General features: G+C 41.7%; 1 long non-coding RNA gene across 1 annotated transcript; it reads left to right on the forward strand.

Moving 5' to 3' along the window:
• The first annotated feature begins 1255 nt into the window (after nucleotides 1-1255).
• On the forward strand, nucleotides 1256-1685 carry LOC141099195 (uncharacterized). The gene is made up of 3 exons (XR_012234444.1): nucleotides 1256-1298; nucleotides 1392-1551; nucleotides 1664-1685. It is a non-coding gene; the product is annotated as an uncharacterized lncRNA (long non-coding RNA).
• Nucleotides 1686-11967: the final 10282 nt, after the last annotated feature.

Raw genomic sequence — 11967 nt, forward strand, 5'->3', positions numbered from 1 at the left:
TCACTGGTCACACTCGGTGAGAGATAAGGAAATGTAGACATGCAAACACTTAAAATCATTTTCTTAATACTTACAGATCACTTAATAATGAAGATCCAAAAAAGCAGCAGAGATGGTCAGCCAGACCGCAGAAGGGATCTTCAAAGAGAGAGCAGCAGAGAGGAACGGCGAGAGCGCAGCAGAGAGGAACGGCGAGAGCGCAGCAGACACGAACACCCAGGCCGCGGCAGAGTACACGCAAGTTTCCCTGTAAGTATAAAGACCTGAAAGCTTATTATGATCGTTTGTATAGTAGATTAACAATTATCTTTATACTTGCAGATGACTTCAGCAAGCACCACCAGCCAGGCCGCAGCGGAGACGGTGAGGCAGACCGCAGCGGACACGGTCGGACAGGCCGCAGCGGAGACAGTCGGACAGGCAGCAGCGGAGATGGTCGGACAGGCCACAGCAGAGACGGCCAGCCAACCTTTATTTTCCCTGTAAGTATAAAGGCTTGAAAGCTTATTATGATCCTTTGTATAGTAGCTTAACAAGTGCCTTTATACTTGCAGATCACTTCAGGAAGCACCGCAGCTGCCAACGCAGCTGCCACAAACCATAATGTCTTCTCCTGAAAGCTCCCCCTCACATCATCAGCGAGCTGAGGTAAAAAATTTTTTTTTTTTTAATTTAAACTAATTTTTTTTTTTTTGGGTTAAAAACACTATCCTATTATGTTTTAACAGGAAGCTGATTCAGAGGAGCTTCCAGGAGGAGACGTGCAGGGTGGAGAGACGCAAGGAGGGGGTGCGCAGAGTGTAAGTTTAGCACATACACAGATACATAATGCTACACCCAACACAAACATTCATCACAGTGCACACACCATAACTACGCATCCATCCAAACAAATTTTTTTTTTTTCCCACAGTCTTCAGAATCCGGTGCCCGCACGAGAGTGACTCCCAGGACATCCCAGGGTCGTCAAGGTGATGCATCTGTTGGTCGGCAAAAGGTAAGTAACCCTATTTGGATAATTGTTTAAATGAACATCATGTGTTTAAATAGAATGTAATTTTATTTTTGTTTTTTATCTTCACAGGTTTCACAGCGTGCTCCCCGGAGATATATGGATGAGGGGATCATGATAGATACTGACGAACTCATCCGTGAGGTGGAAAACCGGGAGCCGCTGTGGAACATGGCAAACCGTCTACACGCTGACCAACCAACCACCCGACGGCTCTGGGATGAGGTGTGTTCTGAGATTATTGAGAACTGGGAGGAACTCAATGCGAGGGCCAGGGATTTTGTGCGTAAGTATTACAACTTCAGTAACTTATATTCCAGCATGTGAAGTGTTGAATACTAAACCCCTTTTTTTTTTTTTTTTTTTTTTTGCTTCACAGGTGACAGGGTTATCACACGGTGGCGGTCGCTCCGGGATCGCTTCAAGAGGGACTACAACAAGGAGATGCAGACCCCGAGTGGATCAGGAGGACGCCGGGGACCCCAGTACAAGAACTACAAAGCCCTGGCGTTCCTGCGATCAACAATGGTGTGCAGAAGGTAAATATTCCCCAAACCATTTCTGTAGTAGAAATGTTTAACCATTTTTTTCAGCAGACTTAAATTAAATATCAATATTTTTAATATACATTTTTTTCTCCTTTTTTTTTAGCACCATCTGCAGCACTCGGGAGTCTGCATCAGAGTTGCGTCCCTCTGGAGTGATCCCTAGTGAGACTGCCCCCGGTGACCACATCGAGGTATCCGACCCCTCTGTACCTACCCTTTTGTCTCATCCCTCTATCCCCTCCACCAGCACTGGAGCAGCAGGGCAGATTTCATCACATGAACCTGCTGGTGACAACTTGTTCCCTGTTCCCCACCCCTCAGACACTGCCGCAACATCTCGACCAACTTTTGGTTCTGGCCGGCAGCATCTGAGGAGTCAGGAAAGGATGACCTTGTCTGACTGTTTGAGTCTAAACTCATCTGTCCAGCACGGTTTCCACACTTATGGACAACGGTTATCTTCTGGGTTGACCATGATCAATCAAAGTATCATGGAACTCAGAAGATACATGGAACAGATGAATTTAGAATCAAACCAGACACCGAGACATACCTTTTTTCCATCTGTTGTCCGGCAAATGGAAGGTTTAAGTACTCACCAGCAGATGCGTGTGATGCAAGCCTGTCAGAATGCTCTAGTGGAAGTGCTTGCTGAAGCATCTCATCCTCCCCCTGTCCATCCTCCCCCTGTCCATCCTCCCTCTGTCTATCCTTCCACAGTCCATCCTTCCCCCGTCCATCCTTCCACCACCATCCATCATACAGCCGTCCCTCCTCCTACCACTCCCTCTCCTTTCTCTAGTTTCCCATTCCATTCTTCCCAGTACCTACCTTCCCCATTGCATTATACCCCAATGCCCTCACCATACCCACCCCCACATACACCTTCAATGTACCCACAAACCTCGTCTGTCCATCCACTCCCGTCCCAACCACATGTGTTAAACCCCCCTTCCACTTCTGGTCCTCACCAACTCCCTCCCCAGTCCTCTACCCCCCCCCTCGATGTGGTCAACCCTGTTAACCTCTCCAATACTATCTCCACCCAACATTATCACACTCTGTGATGTTTTCTTATCAAAAAAAAAATAAAAATAAAATAAAAAATTACAAAAAAGGTAATATATACCAAGAAAAAAAAGTTACAAAAAGTAATATATACCAAAAAAAAGTTACAAAAAAGGTAATATATACCAAAAAAAAATTACAAAAAAGGTAATATATACAAAAAAAAAAAAAACTTACAATATTACAAATTCAGAAATAAACTGGTTTTTTTTTTCAAAAAACTTTATTGTGTTGTTTCTTTTTTGCTTCTTTCTTTTGAAATATTCAAATTACACCAGTGGTGTAAAAGGTAAACACAACACTTGGTAACACAACACACAACAATATTTCACAGTACACCGGTGGTGTACAAGGTACAAAAAAACACTTGGTAGCACAACATTTGGTACCATTTCAAAGTGTGAAACGCTTGGTACACAACACTTGGTAAAATTTCAAAGTGTCACATTTTACGCTTGGTACCCAACACTTGGTAACATTTGTAAGTGCAAAACAACACTTGGTAAAACTTTATGCTTGGTACCCAACAATTGGTAACACTGGTAAAACTTTATGCTTGGTACCCAACAATTGGTAACACTGGTAAAACTTTATGCTTGGTACCCAACAATTGGTAACACTGGTAAAACTTTATGCTTGGTACCCAACAATTGGTAACACTGGTAAAACTTTATGCTTGGTACCCAACAATTGGTAACACTGCAAAGTGTAAAACTTAAAAAAAAAAAAAAATTGGTAAACCAAATCACATGGTAACAATGCTTGGGAAAACCAAACACTTGGTAAAATTTCAGTTAAAAAAAAAAAAAAAAAAGTTACTCACAATTGGTATAGAAAATTATATTATGTCATCTTGCCAGTCCACTTGTCCCTCTGGTGTCACAAAATAGTCTGCAAAGGTGTCCCTGATTCTTGCCACTGAGCCAGTACTCCGAAAAGTTTGCTGCTCATAATCCCACAAGGTGGTTTCAGACAGATTTTCATCGATGGAAACTGGTTCCTTTGAAAGGACAAAATTGTGCAGGATTACACAGGCCTTCACCACCTCATCCACAGTCTCTGTTTTCATTTTCATGGCTGTTAACAGGACTCTCCATTTGGCAGTTAAAATTCCAAACGCGCACTCCACCACTCTGCGCGCTCTAGTTAACCGATAGTTATAGATTCTTTTCCGGTGTGTTAATCCACGACTACCGTATGGTTTGAGTAGGTGTTTAGAAAGCTGAAAAGCATCGTCGCCAATGCACACAAAAGGCATTGGTGGGCCTGTTGTTCCAGGGAGTGGTCTTGGAGGTGGGAAGTTAAAATTGTCTCCATACAAGCGACGGCCCATGGTGGAAGTCTTGAATACCTGAGAGTCATTAGAACGACCGTATGCACCAATGTCCACGGCAATGAATTTGCAGTTTGCATCCGAAATGGCCATAAGCACAATAGAAAAGTATTTCTTATAGTTGTAAAACTGTGAACCAGATCCCATAGGTTTCACAATCCTGATATGCTTGCCATCCACAGCACCGATGCAGTTTGGAAACTGGCAGATTTCTTGAAACTTCTCTGCAATCTCCAGCCACCTCTCCTGTGTTGGCTCTGGGATGTATTCCTCCTGTAGAGAATCCCATAATGCCCGGCAGGTCTGTTGTACAATTCCAGCAATAGTGGAAATCCCAATCCGGAACTGGAAATGGAGGGAGGTGAAGGATTCTCCAGTTGCCAGAAATCTGTTAAAAAAATTGAAACAGTAAAATTGATACATACTACAAGCCATAACATAACAATAAAATCCTGCAGAATCTGAAACATTTTAAAAGGTAGATAACTTACCGAAGGGTCACCATCAAACGCTCCGCTGGTGATATAGAAAACCGCATTTGTGTGTCCCTTCTCCGGATTTGTTCTCCAACACGATCCACCAATATCTCAAAGAATTCCAGCCTCATGCGCACGTAGTTGAAGAACTTGTGCGGATTATCCCTCAATTCCAGGTACAATGTGGAAAAAACGCCACGGGTGAACCTCTGCGCATTAATGGGATGAATCCACTGGCACCGTCTCCTCATACGCAGGATTCGCAGTCTTCTTTTCTCCCTCTCGAGAGCAATAATTGCCAACCGATTCAAGTGAAGATCCAATTCCACACTGAAGCTGTCAATACTCGCAATAACTCCTTCCAGACTCGCACTAACTCCTTCCATCGCTGCCACTAGCTCTAAAACCTTTCAAAGAAATTGTATCACAACACCCTAGATATATTTCTCCCTAGTTTCCAGCATCCAATCACATTTGAGAGCATTTTCCAAGAGCGAATCATATTTGGGAGCATCCCATTTTGGAGGTGTGGAAAAACGGATCCGCAAGAAAACGGATCCAACGGATGTGAAACCGGATGCAAGCTGATGGAACGGATCCGTTTTGGTGAGGATCCGCACTAAAATCGGTATAGCGGATCCTTTAAAAAAACGGATCCGTTCCATCAGCTTGTATCCGTTTTTACACATTTTTTTGCGGATCCGCCAATTTCAAATTTTGGCGGATTTTGACTGATGGCAAAAAACTGAAGTGTGAAAGAGGCCTAATCAGGAGGCAGACTCAGACGTTCTCAGGCCCAGTATGGATTCGACAAGATTGTAGAAAGTTGAGAAAGGGTACAGTATCACCCGATAACAGGTATATATGTAGAATAGTTTACACATGAAAAACCTATGTCTATATATCAGGAGGCAGACTCAGAGGGTCTCAGGCCCAGTATGGATTTGATGTGATTGTACTAAGTTGAGAAAGGGTAGAGTATCACCGGATAACAGGTATATAAGTAACATAGTGTACACCTGAAAAACCTATGTCTATATATCAGGAGGCCGACTCAAGGGGTCTCAGGTATCGCTGTCATCGTACTGACCTGAAGAATAAAACCACTTTATCAATTTTACCACACGCAGAACGGTGTAAACACCCCCCCAAAAGAAATTCAAATAAGACCTCACATGACTCTGTAGGTCAAAATATGGAAAAATTATAGCTCTCAAAATGTGGTGATGCAAAAACTATTTTTTGCAATAAAAAGCATCTTTTATTGTGTGACAGCTGTCAAACATAAAAACCTGCTATAAATAGTAAATCAAACCCCCCTTTATCACCCCCTTAGTTAGGGAAAAATAATAAAATTAATTTATTTCCATTTTCCCATTAGGGCTAGGGCTAGGGTTAGGGTTAGGGCTAGGGTAAGGGTTGGGATTAGGGTTAGGGGTGTGTTGGGGTTAGGGTTAGAGTTAGAATTGGGAGGTTTCCACTGTTCAGGCACATCAGTGGCTCTCCAAATGCGACATGGCTTCTGATCTCAAATACAGCAAATACTGCGTTGAAAAAGTCAAACGGTGCTCCTTCCCTTCCAAGTCCTGCCATGTGCCCAAACAGTGATTTACCCCCACATATGGTAAATATTTTTATGGCTCTACGTTATAAACTTATGTGAAGTACTTGGGGGTTCAAAGTGCTCACCACACATCTAAATAAGTTTCTCGGGGGGTCTAGTTTCCAAAATGGGGTCACTTGTGGGGGGTGTCCACTGTTTAGGCACATCAGAGGCTCTCCAAACGCGACATGGTGTCTGATCTCAATTCCAGCCAATTTTGCATTGAAAAAGCCAAACGGCGCTCCTTCCCTTCCGAGCTCTGCCATGCGCCGAAACAGTGATCCCCCATATATGAGGTATCAGCATACTCAGGACAAATTGCACAATAACGCTGGCGGTCCAATTGCTCTTGTTACCCTTGGTAAAGTAAAAAAATTGGACCTGAAGTAATTTTTTTGTGAAAAAACGTTAAATGTTCATTTTTTTTTTAAACATTCAAAAAATTCCTGTGAAGCACCTGAAGGGTTAATAAACTTCTTGAATGTGGTTTTGAGCACCTTGAGGGGTGCAGTTTTTAGAATGGTGCCACTTTGGGTATTTTGTATCATATAGAACCCTCAAAGTGACTTCAAATGTGATGTGGTCCCTAAAAAAAATTGGTGTTGTAAAAATGAGAAATCGCTGGTCAAATTTTAACCCTTATAACTTCCTAACAACAAAAAATTTTGGCTCCAAAATTGTGCTGATGTAAAGTAAACATGTGGGAAATGTTACTTATTAAGTATTTTGTGCGTCATATCTATGTGATTTAAGGGCATGAAAATTCAAAGTTGGAAAATTGTGAAATTTTAAAATTTTTTGCCAAATTTCCGTTTCTTCACAAATAAACGCAAGTTATATCAATGAAATTTTACTACTAATATGAAGTACAGCCAGCCTACAATCAGGAATTGGCCGTGTGGCACACCAGTGCAAAAAATAATTCCGTATGTGGCAGTGTTCACACAGAGAATGCAGAGCATCTGGTTTACAGCCTATTAGTAACGCCATATGGTGGGCTGCCCAGTGCTAACTAGAATGCATCCCGTGTGAACAGAGGCCACAGTTTACAGTTGTGGGCTGTTTGTCTCATTTGGTATTATTGCACCTGTGCAGTTGCCATTTTACTTGGGTCCACTGCACCCTGTTTAGTGCAGTTGTATTGAGGCCTGTTTAGACAGGTAAGCATCTCTGCCTGTTCCTGATTGTTTGGTAGAAATAAAATTTGTCGTGTTTGGAGGAGACAAAATGCTGAGCTGCATCCAAAGAACATCATACCAACTGTGAAGCATGGGGGTGGCAACATCATGCTTTGGGCTGTTTCTCTGCTAGGGGACCAGGACGACTGATCCGTGTACATGAAAGAATGAATCGTGATTTTTTTGTGTGCAAACCTTCTTTCATCAGCCAGGGCATTGAAGATGAAATGTGGATGGTCTTTCAGCATGATAATGATCCCAAACACAAAGCCAGGGCAATGAAGGAGTGGCATCATAAGAAACATATGAAGGTTCTGGAGTGGCCTAGCCAGTCTACATATCTCAACCACATAGAAAACCTTTGGAGGAATTTGAAAATCCGTGTTGCCCAGCAACAGGCCCAAAACATCACTGCTCTAGAGGAGATTTGCATGGAGAAATGGGCCAACATTCCACCAACAGTGTGTACCAACCTTTTCAAGACTTACAGAAAACGTTTGACCTCTGACATTGCCAACAAAGGATATATAACAAAATATTTATATGAACTTTTGTTAATGACCAAATACTTATTTTCCACCATAATTCGCAAAATAAATGTTGCCAAATCAGACAAGGTGATTTTCTGGATTTGATTTCTCATTTTGACTCTCATAGTTGTGGTCTACCTATGATGTCAACTACAGGCCTCTCTCATCTCTTTAAGTGGGAGAACTTGCACATTTGGTGGCTGATTAAATACTTTTTTTCCCCACTGTACTATATATAAATAAATGGAATCACATAAAAACATATCAATTCATAAATCAAATTGAAAAAGTCAAATGCACAATTTCACAATGTCTTTGGGTACAATGAATACCTGCAGTCCTGTGCTATTCCGGGACTAAGGAGCTGCCAGATTCCACTAGCAGCATCTTAGGTGCTTAGAGAACAAAGGAATTGGCTGTTTGAATTTATGCACAGTGAGCGACATTAATTTAAAGTGTCATTAAACCCGTTATCAACATGCGCTATACATGCACTGCTCTGCAGGAGCTGCGTTCCCGCAAACAGCAGTACAGGTATGGTGAACCGATCGCGTGGCCTCACACTGAGCGCCACGGTGATCAGATGCGGGTGTCAGCTCTGTGAGAGAGAGGTGACACCCTGCAGCAACTAGCACTGATAGCAGACATTTAACCCCTCTGATGCAGCTGTCAGTAGTGACAGCAACATCGAGAAGCCAACTCCCTGCGCGCTTTCATCAGGACAACGCAATGCGATCACGTTGTCCTGATGGTCTCCATGGAGATCCCCAGCCCCATGATAGCCGTGGGGTCCTTCAGGGAAGGTAGCTTCGCAGTGCCTGAAGAGAGCAGGCAGCTCTCAAAATATGGTCATGCAATAACTAGTTTTTGCAATAAAAAGTGTCTTTTAGTGTGTGACAGCAGCCAAATATAAAAACACGATATAAATCTGGTATCATTGTAATTGCACAACCCAAAAAATAAAGTCGCCTAATCACTTATACTGCACGAAGAAAGTGTAAAAAAATAAATAACAACATTTCTTTACATGCTGTTGATTTTTTCATTCTGCCTCCCAAAGTTCGCAGTAAGACTCGGCGCACATTTATCCTGCCCTCTGCGCTGAGTTCTTATACTGGGATTTCCATGTAAATCTCTGAAATACGTGATTCAGACAGAACACACGGCAAAAGATTCCCTATAATGAGGCAGATGGAGACACTGTGGATGCCATAGGACCTGTGATCTGGCGGTGTCCGCCTTTTTAGGATTGCATAAAAGTGCCATCGGCCACAGTTTTGTGCACTTATGAAAATAAGGACACGGCTGAACAGAGGTAAGACGGAGTCCAGAGTAACTCTGCTGCCTCATTATAGTGAATGAATCCCTCGGGGGTTTCATCTGAGTCACATCAAATGTTATGTAAAATGTTCTCAATAAAAGCTCCAACTCAATCTACAAAAAAGTAATTCCCCCCTCAGGTCCATCATCTGTTAACGGAAATATAGGGGTTTACACTTTACTGGTAGAACAAAGGCTCTGAAAAAATGAAATGGCTCCTTGTCCCCTAAAAGAAATTCAGCAAATTCTCTGCTTCCAAATCCAAATGCCCCCTTCCCTTCTGAGCCCCGGTGTGCCCCGATGATGAGAGCCCGTCTAATTTACAGGTGCGTGTCTCCAGAAGCATGAGCAGGGTATAATGTACTGGTCACTACAATATAATGGTCACTATAATGGCAGTTTGCAATTTTCACTCTGCAACATCCACTGCTGCTTGTTTCTGGAAAATGTCCATGTAGTCCAAATTGTCAATACATTCTTCCCTTCCCGTCTTCCCTTCTAAGGTTTGCACTGTGCTTCAAAAGTAGTTTTCAACGACATATGGACTATCAGTGAACTCAGGAGAAATTGCACAACAAATTTTGGGGTCCATTTTTCACCTGTTACCCTTGTGAAAATACAAAATTTGGAGCTAAAAAAGATATTTGCGGAAAAAATATGATATTTTTTTTTATTTTCACGGCTTAACGTTAAACTTCTGTGAGGCACCTGGGGCTTCAAGGTGTTCAATCAACATCTGGATAAGTTCAAAAACGGGTCTAGCTTCCAAAATGATGTCACTTGTGGGGGATTTCCACTGTCTAGGCACATCCGGGGCTCTCCAAACGCGACATGGCATCCGCTAATTATTCCAGCAAATTTTACATTCAAAAAGTTGAATGGCGCTCCTTCCCTTCTAAGCCCTACTGTGCACCAAAACAGTTGTTTTTTTCCACATATTGGGTTTCTGCACACTCAGGAGAAATTGCACAACAAATTGTATGCAGCAATTTCTCTTGTTACCCTTATTAAAATGCTAAATTTGGAGCTAAAAAGATTTATCTGGAAAAAATTTGATTTTTTTTATTTTCATGGCTTATCATTATAAACTTCTGTGAAGCACCCAATTGTTCAAAGTGCTCCTAACACATCTAGATAAGTTCCCTAAGGGGTCGAGTTTCCAGAATGGTGTCACTTGTTGGGGGTTTCCACTGTTTAGGCACATCAGGGCCTCTCCAAACATGACATGGCATCCGCTAATTATGCCAGCAAATTTTACATTCAAAAAGTGAAATAGCACTAATTCCCTTCCGAGTCCTGCCGTGTGCCCAAACAGTAGATTTCCCCCACATATGGAGTATCGGCATGCTCAGGAGAAATTGCACAACAAATTGTAATGTCCATTTTCTCCTGTTACCCTTGTGAAAGTAAAAAAAAATAGGTATAAAGGAAAATTTTTGTGAAAGACAAATGTTTATTTTTTCTTTCCACATTTCAAAAATTCCTGTGAAGCACCTGAAGGGTTAATTAACTTCATGAATGTGGTTTTGAGAGCCTTGAGGGGTGCAGTTTTTAGAATGGTGTCACTTTTGAGTATTTTCTGTTATATAGGCCCCTCAAAGTCACTTCAAATGTGAGGTGGTCCCTAAAAAATGGTTCTGCAAAATTTATTGTAAAAATGAGAAATCACTGGTCAACTTTTAACCCTTATAATTTCCTAACAAAAAAAAAATTATGTTTCAAAAATTGTGCTGATGCTAATTAGACATGTGGGAAATGTTATTTATTAACTATTTTGTGTGATAAGACTCTCTTATTTAAGGTCATAAAAATTAAACGTTTGAAAATTGCAAAATTTTCAAAATTTTCATTAAATTTCTGTAGCTTTCACAAATAAATGCAAGTCATGTCAAATAAATTTTACCACTGTCACGAAGCACAATATATCTCGAGAAAGCAGTCTCAGAATCAGTGGGATCCATTGAAATGTTCCAGATTTAAGACTTCATAAAGTGACAGTGGCCAGAATTGCAAAAATTGGCCTGGTCAGGAAGGTGAAAACAGGCTTCGGAGCGAAGGGGTTAATGTGTCATTGGAAAATTACCTATTGTTTAAATCATTTTTTTTATGTTATGGGTATTGTCTTTATTAAGTTTTTTTCTAATTGTAAAACAATTTCATATCGCTACCTATATTTTAAAAAAAAAATAATCTTGTAATTTTCACACTGACCAACAGGCCTACTTTTTACTCACATTTTCTGTGCATTACAAAACACTGTTCAGAGGTCTCATTATCGTCAAAAACATGATTTCAATTAGAGATGGTTCACATGAGGATATGAAAAATCAGTTTCATCCAGAAAACTGCATGTGATGAACCCGCACCTCACCACCCTGCCTGATGTCACTATTACGTCAGAAGGGTCATGTAATACGCTCTCCCCATTTTTACCAATGTGACGTTCCACACCCCCTGGGGACACGTAAGGTTAGATTGGTACAATTTTACACAGACATCCCTGTCCACACGAGCCCAGGGAGGCACGGGGAGTGAGAGGATTTGACACAAGCAGTCAGTGACTTGGCACCACACTCGCTCACAACCCTGACAAGCAGAGATGCAGCTTTCACTAGCACCAGTGAAACAGCACCTGGTCAGCCCGCTACGACTGCCATCAGTTCCTCATTAGATATAAGCCCGGTCCGTTATAGTGTGCTCAGACAATACACTATATACACAATGGTTAAACATATACAATGGGCAAATATGAAAATACAATAATGGTAGGACAAGAGATATAAGCAGATGGATCACATCAATTACCAGGTTGATGTTTGACCATGTGTGTGCTGGGCCACAGGGGGCATGGGCTGCCAGATCCTTCATAGGACGTTACTCAACATTGCCCCCACTTTTA

Source organism: Dendrobates tinctorius, unplaced genomic scaffold (assembly GCF_039654945.1).
Source record: "Dendrobates tinctorius isolate UK_male_01 unplaced genomic scaffold, ASM3965494v1 ptg000098l, whole genome shotgun sequence".
Lineage (NCBI taxonomy): Eukaryota > Metazoa > Chordata > Amphibia > Anura > Dendrobatidae > Dendrobates > Dendrobates tinctorius.